The following is a 16,972-nucleotide window of genomic DNA, read 5'->3' as shown; positions in this document are numbered from 1 at the left end:
CATTGGAAGCACGGGACCCACATCTGCGAACACCCGTCCCCATTAGGACGACAGACACAAAAAGAACAAGTGATGACCAGAATGTTAAACAATGTCAAATACTCATCCCCGCTACAGAGATGTCGGCCTAAATCTAATGTTTTTTTTTTCTACCCATGCCATTCCAGTGTGCATATGGCTGGGACTTAACTAGGGTGGCATAGTGGCCAATAAAACAATATATTAAACCCAGATCTCTGTGACGGGGGGTGATCGTTTGCATTGTTCAGTGTTCTATCCATCATTTGTTCTTTTTGCTTTTGTCTCCCGAAATGGAAAGAGTATGCCACAATGTGGCTTCATGCTCACTGCAACACTGGATTCAATCTAGCCTTACTGATGAAGAGTGATACCACGAAAGCAGTCCTTAGGATGCTTGTTTCTGGTCCACGGAGGACCTGTCCTGGCAGTTTGGGCTGTACTATTCCCATGGGGGGCGAGGTTAAGACTGATTAGCATATGGGTGGATCCAAACTGGGATCACGTGGTGGGCAAAAAAGTGTCGGATTAAACCCAGATCTCTGTGACTAGGGGTGCATGTTTGCATTGTTCAGCATTTCATCCATCGTCTGTTCTTTTAATTTTCTAAAAGTGGTATTTTCAAAATTGTAATTTAAAATCTAACTTAACCATAAGAGAGGATTTTTCAACATGTTACAATTCAAAAGACACTAAAAATGAACTGCTCACCTGTTCCAATTTGGATATTACTGCTTACTAAATGTAATAAGGTAACTCCAATGGTATCCTATGAGAGAGGCAGATCTTGCAGTAGTGAAAAATGTATTAAATAATTTTTCACTATCAAGACACGTAAGACTTAAAAGTACATGCCCAGTGTATCAAATACACTGCATCCTGCCCTCTGGGCTGTCCAGGGCCTATGCTAAGGGTGATATATGAATTAAAATGAAAGGTTTGGGCTTTGCAAAAATGTTTAGTTTTCCAGATCGAAATGGCAGGTTAAACTGTACTCACAGGTTGCAGTGACAGGACTGAGACATGTTTTAATGGCTATTTATGTTAGTGATTTAATCAGTGCTGCCGGCCCACCAGTAGCATGTCATTTACAGTCCCTTGGTACGACTTTACTAGGGGCGTATAGGTAAATTAAATATAACAATTGGGAGTAAACCAGGTCTACCATGTTTAAAGGAAGGAGCTCAAGCACTTTAGCACTGGTTAGCAGTGGTAAAAGGCACATAGTCCAAAGGCCAGCAAAAATGAATTCGGTAATGGCAAAACATTTAGGGATTGTTAGAAATGGGGTTTTTGGCTAGCAGTCAGGTTACCCTATGTCCAAGCAAGAACCCTGACTCTAGTCAGGGTAAGTCACACACAATCCAAAATTATCCTGTGCCCACCCTCTGGTAGCTTGGCACGAGTAGTCAGGCTTAACTTAGAAGGCAATGTGTCAAGTATTTGTGCAATACATCATACAATAACACAATATAGCACCACAAAAATACACCACACAGTGTTTAGAAAAATATATAATATTTATCAGGATAATTGTAGGTCAAAACGAATAAAGATGCAATGTGAAATTGTAGAGATATCACTGAAAAGTGATACTAAGGGGGTTATTACAACTTTGGAGGAGGTGTTAATCTGTCCCAAATGTGACGGATATACCACCAGCCGTATTACGAGTTCCATAGGATATAATGGACTCGTAATACGGCTGGTGGTATATCCGTCACTTTACCGTCACTTTTGGGACGGATTAACACCTCCTCCAAAGTTGTAATAACCCCCTAAGTGTTTTAAGTCTTTAAAAAGCAAACAAAGGCCCTCATTCTGACTTTGGCGGGCGGCCTCCGCCGGCAGAATACCGCTGCGTGGTCAAAAGACCGCCGCGGTAATTCTGAGTTTCCCGCTGGGCTGGCGGGCGACCGCCAGAAGGCCGCCCGCCAGTCCAGCGGGAAACCCCTTCCATGAGGATGCCGGCTCCGAATGGAGCCGTCGGAGTGGAAGGGGTGCGACGGGTGCAGTTGCACCCGTCAAGATTTTCAGTGTCTGCGTGGCAGACACTGAAAATCTTGGTGGGGCCCTGTTAGGGGGCCCCTGCAGTGCCCATGCCATTGGCATGGGCACTGCAGGGCCCCCAGGGGCCCCACGACACCCGTTCCCGCCAGCCAGGTTCTGGCGGTCAAAACCGCCAGAACAAGGCTGGCGGTAAGGGGGTCGGAATCCCAGCAGCGCCGCCATGGAGGATTCCTTTGGGCAGCGGGAAACCGGCGGTACACCGCCGGTTTCCCGTATCTGACCGCGGCTGTACCGCCGCGGTCAGAATGCCATGGGAGCACCGCCAGCCTGTTGGCGGTGCTCCCGCGGTCGTTGGCCCTGGCGGTCCATGACCGCCAGGGTCAGAATGACCCCCAAAGTCTCTTTCAAGCACAAAGTACCTGGTTTAAAGTGGAAAATCTCAGCAAAGGGCCGCAGAAGAAGAGATATGTGGAAAAATGGTGTGTGCATCGATTTCTCCCCTGCACACACGGACTTGTGTCATTATTTTTCACGCGGGGACAGTTTCCTTCTGTGGGTCGCGGGATTACCAGATGTCCCGGGGTCTGTGCATGGATTCTTCGGCTTGTTTTCCGGCTGCGCGTAGTTCCGGGAGGCTGTGCGTGGAATTCTCGTTCTCACGGCAGGCGTCGCGTCGATTTCCCCTCTGGAAGTCGCCGGCATTGTCCTTGCGAGGCCGTGCGTCGAAGTTCCAGTCGCCCCGAAGGTGTTGTGTCGATCAGCGTCGGTGCGGCGATTTTCTCGCCACGGAGCAAGTTGTGCGTCGAAAATTTCGGCGTACGAAGAATCCAAATGAAAAAGAGAAGTCTTTTTCGTCCTGAGACTTCTGGGAACAGGAGGCAAGCTCTATCCAAGCCCTTGGAGAGCACTTTTACAGCCAGACAAGAGTTCAGCAAGGCAGCAGGGCAACAGCAAGGCAGCAGTCCTTTGTAGAAAGCAGTCAGGTGAGTCCTTTAGGCAGCCAGGCAGTTCTTCTTAGCAGGATGCAGGTTCTGGTTCAGGTTTCTTCTCCAGCAAGTGTCTGATGAGGTAGGGCAGAGGCCCTGTTTTATACCCAAATGTGCCTTTGAAGTGGGGGAGACTTCAAAGAGTGGCTAAGAAGTGCACCAGGTCCCCTTTCAGTTCAATCCTGTCTGCCAGGGTCCCAGTAGTGGGTGTGGCAGTCCTTTGTGTGAGAGCAGGCCCTCCACCCTCCCAGCCCAGGAAAACCCATTCAAAATGCAGATGTATGCAAGTGAGGCTGAGTACCCTGTGTTTGGGGTGTGTCTGAGTGAATGCACAAGGAGCTGTCAACCAAGCCCAGCCAGACGTGGCTTGTAAGGCACAGAAAGATTTAAGTGCACAGAAATGCTCACTTTCTAAAAGTGTCATTTCTAGAATAGTAATATTAAATCCAACTTCACCAGTCAGCAGGATTTGGTATTACCATTCTGGCCATACTAAATATGACTTTCCTACTCCTTTCAGATCAGCAGCTACCACTTCAATACTGTATGAGGGCAGCCCCAATGTTAGCCTAGGAGAAAGGGGAGATTTAGGCTTGGCAAGTACTTTTAAATGCCAAGTCGAGGTGACAGTGAAACTGCACACACGGGCCTTGCAATGGCAGGCCTGAGACAAGGTAAAGGGGCTACTTAAGTGGGTGGAACAACCAGTGCTGCAGGCCCACTAGTAGCATTTAATCTACAGGCCCTAGGCTCATATAGTTCACATTACTAGGGACTTATAAGTAAATTAAATAGTCCAATCAGGTATGATCCAAGGTTACCATGTTTAAAGGGAGAGAGCATATGCACTTTAGCACTGGTTAGCAGTGGTAAAGTGCGCAGAGTCTAAAAGCCAGCAAAAACAGTGTCCAAAAAGTGGAGGGAGGCAGGCAAAATGTTAGGGGTGACCACCCTATGGCTGTCAGGTCTAACAGGGATGATCCTGCAGAGAGGGCCAGCTCCAACAAGCAGCAACAGCTGTTAGCCCTACCATGATGAAACAAGATGGGGCAGGTGCTGATAACCAGGGTCATCAGGCATAAATCATTGGTGCATGCCCCCAGGCATCACTCAATGGATTCGGCTGCAACATTACATAGGAGGAATGGCCAATCCCCTGTCAACCTCCAACAAACTAAGCAACCCAGCCATGGTGCTGCCAAAGTGACAGATGGTAAAACGAAGAAGTCTCTCATGCTGCACTTAATGGGTGAAGAAATATGAATTTGTTTTACTAAATTACCCAACACTGACAAAGATGATAATTATGATAGCGCCATTGCAGCATGTAATACATACTTTGACCCACAAATGAATCCTGATTTCAACTGTTTTAAACTTTGTCAGGCCTACCAACGTGTAAAGGGGAATCAATTGATATGTTCTATGGCAGTCTGTGTGAATTAGTGTGATGCTTTTGTTATATATTTTGCATTACAAAACATATTTGGACCTCTGAAATTATGATGACGTGCTACATATTACACATATCATAATGTATGAGAATCCTTTACCCAAATTGGACCTTTTTGCTTATTGTCTATACTGGTTGAAAACATCATAAGACACTACCAATCTGTTACCAAAATTTGTTTTTTTGTAAACATTTCTCGGACATTGTCTATGTTGTATTTTAATGCATCTGATTTCAGTACTTGTAGTTGTGTATAATGGAGATGAGAGGTGCCCTGCAATCTGTTTGTGCACAATCGGAGAAAAAATATTATTGCCCTGAAACCTGCATGCTAATATAGACCACTGACGTAATGTAACAAAGACACAAACATATATATATCTGTATATATATCCAAAGTGCCTCTCCCTCTTTATCGAGAAATGCACAGGTGACACACACAGGAATTGCAGAGTGTTTGCTTGTCAAACAAATTTATTGTTGCAACTATCTAATGCGTTTCCCAGAACATTTACATAAACACCAATCGTGACATAATCATGGCAAGTGAAAAAAAACATTCATAACATTTCCCCCATCCAAGGAACACACTTAATTCATTGCTGAAACACAGAAACATTTCAAGTCACGCATGTCCATGATGTTGAATGGAATTGTCTTGCATCCGCTTTTCATTTCCTTGTAATTGCTTGCTCACAATACTCAGCGTCTCAATTACAACAACACATTACTTTAACTTGCAGTTGATAAAATTGTGAGTTCGTTACTTCATATGATCGCTAATTACAATGCATGACTATTGAAAACTTTCACACCAATCCCAAGTGGGTGTGCACAAGTCCATACACAAATCATTCCTGGACCACTCATAATCTACACCACCTTATTCCATTATCATATAAATCCCAAGTAGGCCAATGTGGTATCTTTGTTGAAAAGTTAATGGCAGAGCTCTGCTTACTAATTTCCAGACGTTGGAAATTACCTGTCCCAATGTGATCCTCTGATAATATATTTCCCGGTATCTCAACTAACAAAGCCACCCATAGTGATATCAATACTGCATTACTATTTTAGAACAAGACTCTGGTCCTAGGAGAGGGTGAATCACCTACTATTGTGTAGGTAGGTCCTCCTCGACATTGAGACCATTTAGAGTCATGGAATTCTATTCCAATATATTCCTAGACTCAAGCTGTCTCAATTTCTTTTCTCTGTCACCACCTCTGCTATTGAGTGGGACAGCATCGATGACGAAGTACTTCAACATGTCTACATTGCTCTGATGTCTCTTTTGGAAGAGCCTGGCATCTATATATGCGTTATCATGTACTCTCATGTACGGCTGAAGGGTGTGCACGGCGCAAGGTTGGGTTGGTAAACGGGGTTGGCCAGTAATGAAAATTAATTTACATTAAAAAAACACTGAATAAAACAAGGGTCACAGGGATGTCATAGTTAGGCTCACATTTTAAATGTACACAAACCATGGAAATTCACATGTTATAGTTATAGGTATTTCAAGTAACTACAACTTGTGCCATAAAGTAAGTATGACTTGTGCCCACGCTATGCACTGCTAATTACCCCACAAATTATGGCACTGATGACATTTTTGATAACATCATTGATAAAATCATTGCTAATATCAGTGCAATAAAACTTTTGACAAAAAAAATTTGCATGGCGGGGGTGCGAGATGAGAGATTCTAATAATTGGTTTTAGATATTTAGAAATCAATGTTGAAATATGTTAGAGTATCTGCACAATCAGAGGACAGTTATTTTTGCCATGAAACACGCATGCCTATGTAGGATCCTGTTTACTGTTGCACCCATTATCTCTTAATCAGGTCCACTACATTGGCACGGTGTATCAGCCCACACTCTTTTCAAGGTATGCAGTTAGAGGCTTCTAGGTTACTTTGTATCTGCCCGGATCAAATGATCGGTGAACTTATTTCTACTAGCCTTGCTGAGAGTAACTTTGTATCAGTCTGCACTCCTACATTACATCCAGTGAGCGGTGGCTAGACCGCTGCTTGCCATTTGGCCATCTTGGTAGGAGGCTGATGAGTGCAAAACTGATGTGCACGCCTATGCCATGGCTGCCGGCTGAACTCTGCTTGTTTGGCATTCTTCTGGACTGTGCTTCACTGAGTTAAAGCATTGTGCAGGGTAACAGCGATTCACTCATGTTACTGCTGGGTGAGGTAAGGATGGGTGCCCTCTCCCCTCTTTTTATTCAGAATGATTTGTCAGATTTGTCATTTATTAAAATAAGTCCTTTGACTGTTTGTTTTTAAATTGATTTTGTTGACATGACAAGTTGCTATTGTCCTTTGTGTACCCTTTGGGACCCTTGAGAGGCGCTGTATTTGATGCTGCCTTTTCTACATCACTTTTTCAACTGTCTATTTTTGAAAAGGCTAGGCAAGAGAGGAATTTCCCCCTTTTTTTTCAATAGGCCCCATTCAGTCCTGTAATTATTTTGTCCATGCAGGCAATTTGTTCCAAGCCTTTCTTTGCCCCATTCTAGTTGGAAGCGGCTGAGTTACACCACCAGGCACGTTCATTGTGCCTTCGCAGCCAGAACTTGGACTTGGTTATTAAAGAGGTGCAAGGTTGGTAAGACCCCAGGTGAGCCTTGAGTTATTCGTTCCACTTTAATGTACGATTTTCATTTCAATTTTTATTTTTATTTTACCAACACACATGGACTTACATTATACTTCTTTTATTACGCTGGCTGGTTGTGTTTTTAGTCCTGATGGAGACCCTTTTGATGCTGTAGGATGAAGCATGACCATAATGGATCGAAACGTCGATGACACATTTATGTTTTGCCCTGCATTGACTCTGAACACAGTGAAAAGCATACATAATTGATGATTAATATAACGGTCAGTATTAAAAAGAAGTGTAAGAAGCTGGAAGGGCATCATATCAATTCAAGTGTTTTATAGTGTTTTTTTGTTGTATTATTTCAAGTCACTTGATCACTCTGCATGGTCACTTCACTTTTTTATGTCACTTTTTAAAGTCTTTCTGAAATCATTTTTCTGTCGCCCTCGCTATGCGAATGATGATATACATAGTTAATCAGACTTTTGTGTGTTACAATCATTTATTGCTCGGTTTCAGTTGTATAGACAATTTGTATGATAATTCCTTCTCCTGACGGAACCCATGGTAGTCGTATAGTGTCTAGTATGGAGGTTCCGAAGAACACAGGGTTACCCCATTTTATTTAATTAGTGAAATAGCAAGCACATGTACTGGTGATGACCCCCAAAAGAGGAGAAGGCACAGCTGATACAAGGGTGCAGATCTGCTGCCCTCAGGCACCAAGGCCCATATTTATACCCCCTTTGTGCCGGATTAGCGGAAAAAAATTACGCTAATCCGGTGCAAACTTAACACCATATTTATACTTTGATGCTAGACCCGTCAAACATCAAAATATCCTAGTGTGCGCCATTTTCTGGATGCGTGACACCGCCTTGCTTCAATGAGATGCAAGGTAGGCCTTCCTGTCCAAAAGATTGACTCAAACACCTGTGCGCCATTTTTATCCAACCGCTCAAAAATGGCGCACATCTGGTAGGTGGAGCCCGAAAATGACACAAATCCCGATTTGCACCAAATTTTAACGCCTGGGTCAAGGCAGGCATTAAAATGGGGTAAACACTCCACTACTTAAGGAAAACTCACACAAGCAACATAATTGCTCAGAAAGGAAGACATGGAGGTGATACTCATGCAGCATGCACGAAGACACAGAGCACAGGAGCAACAGCAGCAGCTACCACCACACCAACATGGACCCCAAAGGCAACACAGAAGGCAGGAGAGGCTATTCAGGACCAGGACAACCCTTCAGGGCCTGAGGGAACATGACATCATCCAGAGGTACAGACTAAACTGGCAAGCCATACAGTAGCTGCTGCGACACATTGAGCCACAGTTGGCAGCCAGCTTGCAGACACCCCACATCATTCCACCAGAGACCAAGCTGCTAGCTGTCCTGCACATGTTGGAAAGTGGCTCTTTTCAAACCACTGGTGCCCTGGTTGCCAGGATCTCACAGCCCTCATTCTCTGCCTTCCTTCCCAAGGTACTTGATGCCATCATCTCCCTCACACCCCACCACATCAGCTTCCCCAACACACAGCAGAAGCAGCAGGATACCAAATAGGGGTTTTATCAAATTCATGGCTTCCCGCACGTGCTTGGTGCCATTGATTGCACACATGTCCGGATTGTGCCACCTCCTGCAACTGAGCACCTATACTGCAACAGGAAGCACACACACTCCATCAATGTGCAGGCCATTGTAGATCACCGTGAATTGTTCACCAACATCATGGCAAAGTATCCTGGGAGTGTACATGATTCATTCATCTTCCGCCACAGCACCATCAATCGGCACTTCCAGGATGGACAATATGGCAATGGCCTACTTGTTGGTAAGTACAGAAACCTAGTAATTTACACACAGCGCAGCAACCCTGAAGGACACTCAACACATACACCACTACATTGACAAGTGGCCAGGAAGACACTGAGGTGTGACAGTGGTAGTCATGTTTGATATCCTGACCCAATGGGATACACACCTATGGACAAATGACAGATGCAAATAACAAGAGATGCCGCTCTAGAGCCACACAGGACCAATTTAAAACCACACAGTGACAATGACATGGCCTTAACTGGCAGTACAACTTGGAAGTTGAACCTTTCAAAATCACATCAATACGCCCATTCCGACTCCTGTGTGCTTCCCTCTTCAGTATGGCATGACATAGTCATAGTTCATCTGTTTGCATGGATTTCAGGTCCGATAATGCACTGCCTGGTAGTCGGTAAGGCCTGTAATCAGCTGTCCATTGCTTCCCATTTGAAAGGTCCAGTTGGCCCTTTGAACTTGATTCTCAACTCCAGGACTTGTGAGAGACTGAAGCTGCACACACTTACGAGCACTTCCATACAGACCAGCCATTCAAACCTGCCCTTGCTGCTGCCTGGAACTGGTTAGAGGGTGCCATTTTCTGAATCTCCTTGTTGTGCATTGGCGTACAAATCACTTGTGTACCAGAGCCCTTTGGGCATTGTCTAACAGTGGAGACCACAGCAGAAACTGTTTTTTGTTCCCACAGTCTTGTTCCTGCTTGTCCCAGTCAGAGTCTGCTCACTGTGTATTTGCCTTGTTCATGTTTGTTCCTGACAGAGCCTGCATCCTGTTAGCCAGACTGGTTCCAGTCTTTCCGTAAACCATAGAGGTTCCCCGTGGCTACATTTGTCTCATAGTTGCTTTCCATGCCCTCTGTTTCCTCCTGGGGTATTGTGTCCGGTAGGTCTACGATGAATCCTCAAATATACAGTATAGTTTAATCAGTTTACTTATTGTATTCTGTTCTGGGAGATGTATTCAAATGACCTAATCCAGCCCCCATCCCTTGTCTGGTTTTGCATGTATTCATTTGTGCCAAACAGTGACACTATGCTATGGCTGTATGCATGGATTTGGTACGGTGCCTACAACAAACAAGAGTTGCTAATGTGTATGTAAGGACAAAACATGTATGTGCCCTGACGGTCCAGACACAGATTCACTTCTGCTGCCACCTTTTGATGGGGCTTGCATTGTGATTAGCTGTGAGATTAATCAGCACAGAGGCACTGATGTTCCCTGTTGCATTGGGAATTTTAGAGCCCACCCTGTGTACAAATGTTGTGATGAAATCTGCCTGTTTCCTTTCACTGAGCCATAACATACTTGAGCACACCAAGGTTGCTCTGTCGTCAGCCTTCTAAAAGTTCTGCAGGGCCATAGCTGGACTATCCCCATGTGTGTCGTTAATTGATCTTTGGCTTTTGGTCAATTCTGCTTTGAAGGATACTCTGTTAATTCAAGGGTTGGCTCCACAGACTCATGACTAGACCTGCACGTAACTGTGACAACATGGAGGCCAATACTGACACAGGGTGCGCATGGCCACACACTTGAACTGGACACCTTTGTGCAATGAACCACTCGAAATATGTGAACACATGCAGCATGGTCTGCTGGTCTTCCGCAGCCACAGGAGAAACATAGGTCATTTACATGACTCAAATTGTGGTGTACATAACAATTTTAGGATTGGATTTGTGACTCTGTGTCACAAACACTGTATCTACCTAGCATGTTCAAATTATGGCCTCATGGGTAGTATACACACAAGTGACCCTGAAGTGGTATTCAACATTTCATTACATGTGAGGGGTAACATATCTGACATAGCCATTATCAACCGTCCTCCATCTATCATGTTTATAGTTCGTCATGGGAAATGTTTTGTCCCCAAAGTCAAGGAAAAACACAAAGCATAAGACGCAACAGATATAACAAACACATATCATGACTGATGGACCTCTATGAATGGCATCTGATGGTTATACACATTTATAACACATTAATTCATGCACATTACGCCAACATTTTCTCGTGACGTTCCCAGAGAGGCACAACTAAATTTTTAACAGCCAATTCACAGACATAAACACACAAGCCATGAGTCTATTTGTTTAGTTGCATAACCTTGCTGTCCTCTATTGATGCAACACCTGCTCAAACTAGAAAATACCTATTTTATTTCCAAGGTTCGTGTTGCTGCTGCGTCAGTTAAGAGAGCTAATCCTGCACAACAACATGAGTATTATGGGCTGCAGTAGTATGGTCTGCCACATGTGCCCAAACACTAGAATACACACTGCAGGTCATACCATCCTATCTTTGTATAGTTATAGGCTGCATGCATGTAAAAAAATGAAAAATCACGCAAACACAGTTTAAGACTTTTTTTTACGTCAAAAAAGATGCATATGACTCAAAATATAACGCATATGCATTAAAAAAAGACGCTGACACGCATTATACATCAATTGGTCCCTAGCGTTAATTCCAGCACCGCACCCCAGGAAAGCGGTTATCCATTTAAAATGTATTGATCCTTGAATGCGGGGTAATTTTTATGCATATGCGTCAAAAAATACTGACACAAACCCCGTAAGCGTCATAAAATTACACGCAATACAAAAAAACGGCCCGCAATTGAGACAGGAAGTGATGTAATAGGATATCCTGTTTACAGAAATGATACAGTGGATGTACTTTCACTTTCACTTTGCAGTCTGTGATTATTCTAGACTGTGTGGCTGTGTCTTGAGTTGTCTCTGTTGTTATTGTGAATTTGTCTCCTGTGTGCTATTGCTATTGTATTTTGGTGTTTTGTAAGTGTTTGTGGTAATCTGTGTAAGTGTTTTTTTGTCATTTATTGTGATTAGATTTGTCTTTGTATTTTTGGGAACCTGTGGGTATTGTTAGTTGGGGTATTGGTGGGCTATCTGTGGGTTAGTTAAGTTTCCCTTACCTTCCTCCTTTCCCTGTTTTTCTCTCTTTACCCTTTTCTATCCTATTTTTGTTGATATGTTGGGAAGGCCACGTCTGGGGGAATGAGTGAGGAGGAGCTAGGGACCTTTGGGTGGCTGGAGTGCCGCTTCCTCCCCCTGATGTTGGAGGCTGGGGGCCGGGTGATACAGGGGTATCACACGGAGGCAAGGAGGCTCAGGTACAAAGGTGCTGTTCCACCTGCGGCGCATACTCAATAGCAAGCGCAACAAGCACCAGCTGAAGCATCGCTGGGCTGACCTGGTGGCCCGAGAGCAGGACCTGCTGGACCACCTGGGTGTGGTGATTGGTGCTCCTGTTGGTGAGTACAAATTTGACTATTGTGTACAGTGCAATGCTCTGGAGTGACAGTAGCAGATTGTGTGACATGCTGCATGCAATGTTTGTGGACAAGTAGAATGCAAGTTGAACAATCTATGGCCCTGATTTATACAAATTTTGCAACAGATTACTGTCATTTGTTTACACAAAAGTTGCGCAAACTTGCAATAAACAAAGTTATCTTGTAAATTAGTGCCGTTTATGCATCAATAGATGATGGTAACGCGGCACAAAAAAAATTATGAATCAGGACCTGTGAGTTGACCAGGAATGGGATGTATTTCACATGGTAATACACAGAACCAATGTAGTCCCCAGTTGTTTGTAAACCATGTCTGAACAGTATTCATCGCCATACATACAAAGCTCTTCCTAGCCTCTGCTAATATCTTAGGCCGATATTTCTACTTTGTTTGTGCTGCATTTGCATTATTTCTGGATGCAAAAGTATAGCACACTTGCTACAATCAAATTTAATTTCCATAGCTGTAGCGTAAACAAATGAAGCAAATGCAACACACAAAAAAAGACACATCTGGCCCTAAGTTCATTGTTTCTGTGTGTTTACATCTGGACAGAAAATCTTTCACATGGCCAAACCCAAATATGCCAGGATGCTACCAGATTGCAGTAGCACAACACAGGTTAATCTCGTGGCTTTTCGGAGTAGGCGTTGAAATCCTATCATTGAGTGGCAGAGCCCAACAACATTTTTGGCTTGGGCGTAATTGCTGGTACTGAGCTAATGCAGTTACCATCTGTGTCACTTTATAGCCAAACATTTTGGAAAGTGAATGCCTCATCATGGGATCCCTGCTCTTTGTGAATTCATGGTCACAAATTCTTTATTAGCATGATGTTGTGCAAGGGACCACTGACTGCTTCCATTATACCATTTAAGTGACTAAATAGGTTGTTATTTTACTTTTGGTACACCCCTGCTGATATAGTACAGCATATGTACAATTATAAACTTCTCAGTATAAAGGCTATCATAGACATGGTGGTATGCTAAGATCAGCAGGCCAGCATTCCTGTGAGTGCCGCCATTCCCAAGGTGCTTTCAAATAGAGACCTACCTCATCATGATTGCAGAAGTAGGACATTTGCTAACCCATGTTTTAATTATCGGACAGTGTCAGTTCGGTTGTACTACCACTGATCACCCAACTTGGCAATTCTAAGCTAATGAATCTGGCAAAGTGTGATTTACAATACCTGCTGTAGGTACACAGGGCCCAGAGTAACACATTTCATGTGCAATGACTACACCTGTGCCCATGCATTCTGTCACGGATGATCAAATTAGACACTGTCAGCATACATCTTTTTGTTGTTTTGAATCAAATAAGTAGTCAATCCATGTTTAGCGTAACATTGTCATCCAGTAACACACAGGATCCCTGCCATCATGATGCCATAGGGGCATATATGGCTCTGGGTACACTGCCAATGTGGCATATGTAACCTACAGACAACACTGGCACACATATAATGGACCACTGAAAGCACAATATTTCCTGAACACAAATCAACCCACATGAACATCACACAGTTAGTCATTGTCCCTTGATGCACAAGCCACAATACCAGTCACTGGTATTGCAGTGCACCAGGAATGTGGCATTGCATGTGTCTCACAATTACAAATGATGAAATGGAGTACCCTCTGGAATGAATTAAGCACAAAATTGAGTAATCATGTTTGGCGCCACATGATTGTTAGTGACAGTGCATGTGTGCATATGTGTGTCTATCACTCACTGGAGTGACAGTGTCAATGCATGTTTGCAGTAGTATGTCTGTTGGTGTGTCTACATGGCTGTTGTGCAGCTCTATCATATAAAATGTCACACACAGTGATTTGTTGTTTCAAGTTTTGTACAGTGAGCAGACATTGAGCACATATCACCCTTCCATGTTTTACAGGTGGACCAGCCCCCCACACAATTGGTGAAGTGGCTCGATTTGTGGACCCAGACGTATCCAGTAAGTGTTAATATGTTTGTCCTGTGCTGTGTTTGCAGCTGTTGTGTGATTGACTCCCTGCAAGGTATGATGTGCTGGCATGTGATCTGATATGTGACTTGACTGGAGGTTGACATTTTGTTCCATGGTAGAGTTAGACATTCTGTGGCGGAGAGTCATATATTGGGAGTCGAGTGCTGTGCAATAGGCATGGGCAGGTGAACAAGGTGATTAGTTGCTACGTGTATGCCAATAATTAATTTGGAGGTTGCCAGTGTCATAATTTAGTCAGCAAGTCATACCCTAATTCACACAGACCAGTGATGCATAAGTTTTACACACAGACTTGTGCATCCCTGTTAAGTAATGAACATGTAGGACTGTATGGATGACTGTCCCGCAGCATCTAGCTCCACGTTGTACTCCATTTACATGGCACTTGAGTGAAATGTCATAGGCATACATGCAGGTCGAGGCCAGATGGGTGCTTGCATCAATGTGCTTGATTTTGGAAAGGTGTCAGTGAGACCTAATGAATAAATGTAGGTGTGATTGTCCAGTGGTTGACTCAGTCCTAGTTGGAAGTCCTCCTTAACTGTGGTGATCTGACTAAACCCATGTACAGCTGTCCAAAGCTTCGTGGTAGTCCTTCATGTTTGAAAGTATAAGCTGCATGTCCATCCCCCCCAAAGCACAGGGTTAGGGCTAGAAAATATGTGTACCTAGGTGTGATGATCACAGTGTAGATGACAGACATGTAATTCAAGCATTCATGTGTTCCAAACTACAATGCCCCCTCATGATTACCAACTGCATACCGTCCTGGCAGTCCCATATACAAATCACAGGTCTTGTGTGCCTTGATTTTGATCCTGAAGATAGTTATTAGTCGGCCTGGCACATGTTGAGTACTTGCAGCATTTGTTTTGTGACTAACAGCAGTACAAATATGCACAGATCATTTAATTAAGTACACACCCTGTCTGTGTTGTGGCAGTTGTAATGTGATGTCACTGACTTCCTATTAGTGAGACATTGTAATCTTGGTCCTGTTCAGTGTTCCTGTCATTAATATTAGCATTCTCACAGGCCTATGCCCCACCTGCATGTCACATATAGTGTGGGCAGTTTGGGGAATTGTCTGCATCACATCCTCTGGGTGTAGATTCTGTCCAAATTGTGTGGTGCCACCTTCTTGTCCTACTCAACCCTCCCTCTACTTCCATTAGCATGGTGAGGCCTCACAATGGCTGTGTGTGTTCTGATGCCACTTGTACCACACTTAACAGTATGGGACTGACCCAGTCTCTGATATTTCACATACACCTATACGTTGCTAAGACCAAGCACATACTATGTACAGCATTAGCATGGCACGGTACAGGTGTCAGCATTGGTAGTGTGTCATGTTGATGTTTGCGAATGTGTGCTACATTGCATTGCACTGATGGGCCTGGCAGAGTTCCATTTCCTCTTATGACTGTGTTGGTGTGTTTAACTAGCTAGACACATATGTCCTCCTCCTCAATGCTGTTGTCTTAGCAGTATGACAGTTGGGATTTTGCAAGGTAGCATTGCAGCTATTGTAACACAGGCATGTGGTGGACCCTGGAATGGGCAGCATGGGTATAACATTAATGCTGTGTACTTCATAATGTAAGTAACAATCCCTGATGTTTATTGCACCTATAGACATGAGCATTTGACAGGATTCACACTGTGGTAGGAATTAAAAGGGATTGATAACGTTGTCATCCTGAACCCTCTATTTTGGGTGCGTTTGATCCATGGGCACCTAACTGCCATATGCTACTTGACCAGCACACACAGCACAGGTGGTAGTGGAAATTGTTGTCAATGGTACATGCCACTTGCAGATATGGCCTGAGACTGGAAATTGAGCCCTAGTTCATGCTGTGACAATACCAGCTGTCCTGTGACAGCAGCCCAGTTTTACACTCTAGCCTACCCTCCTGGACTGGCTTTGCCTTTCCTACAGCCTTGGCATGGCAGAGTACCCCCATGCAAAGGTTGTAGGTGTAGTGTTGTGCTGTGCCCCTGGTTTTCCCTGCACAGCCCAGGCACCCGTGCCGTGCCCCTTTGCCCTTTCCACTGCCTTATTTCCATGGCTGACATGCATTGTGTAGTAGGTATGTCCCTCCCCCTGCTGGCAGTTAACATTTAGGCATTTTTGTCCCCCATGCAACTTACCCTGCATCTGTGTTGTTTCCTGGTAGTCTGCGCTGTCCTGTACTTGAATTCCTGTGACGATCCCCTCTGGGATGACAGCTGCCACCATCTCCTCCATCTGGTCCAGGGCCTCCTGCGGTGCTGTACTCCTACCTCCAGTCTGCAGTGCTGCCTTCCTGTTCCTTGCCATTTTCTCCTTGGTCCTGCACTTGCAGTCATGCCAGTGTTTCTTGCACTCAGTGACTGTTCTCCGTACCTCTGCCACACTGTTTATCTTGTCGACAATTTGTTGCCAAATTGACTCTCTCCTTCCAATTGGCAATTTTGAGGTGACAAAAAGTTGATGCTGGTGTTTTACGTCACCTCTCTGACCAGTATTTCCTGCTCCTCTGCACTGAAACAACACTTCCTTTTCTTCTTCTCCCTCTCCTGGGTCTTGACTGGGTCCTCCTTGCTGGTTCCCTTTCGATTGGGGGTCTCCCTGGGGTCTCTCCTGGCTTCTGGGATCTATTTTGGGGCTCCTTAGCACTGCTTGCTGTGTTTGTGCCGCTTTTTGACGCTTTTGTGGGG

The sequence above is a fragment of the Pleurodeles waltl genome, chromosome 2_1 (genome assembly GCF_031143425.1).
Source record: "Pleurodeles waltl isolate 20211129_DDA chromosome 2_1, aPleWal1.hap1.20221129, whole genome shotgun sequence".
NCBI classification, from domain to species: Eukaryota; Metazoa; Chordata; class Amphibia; order Caudata; family Salamandridae; genus Pleurodeles; species Pleurodeles waltl.
This window is presented reverse-complemented; position numbering follows the sequence as displayed.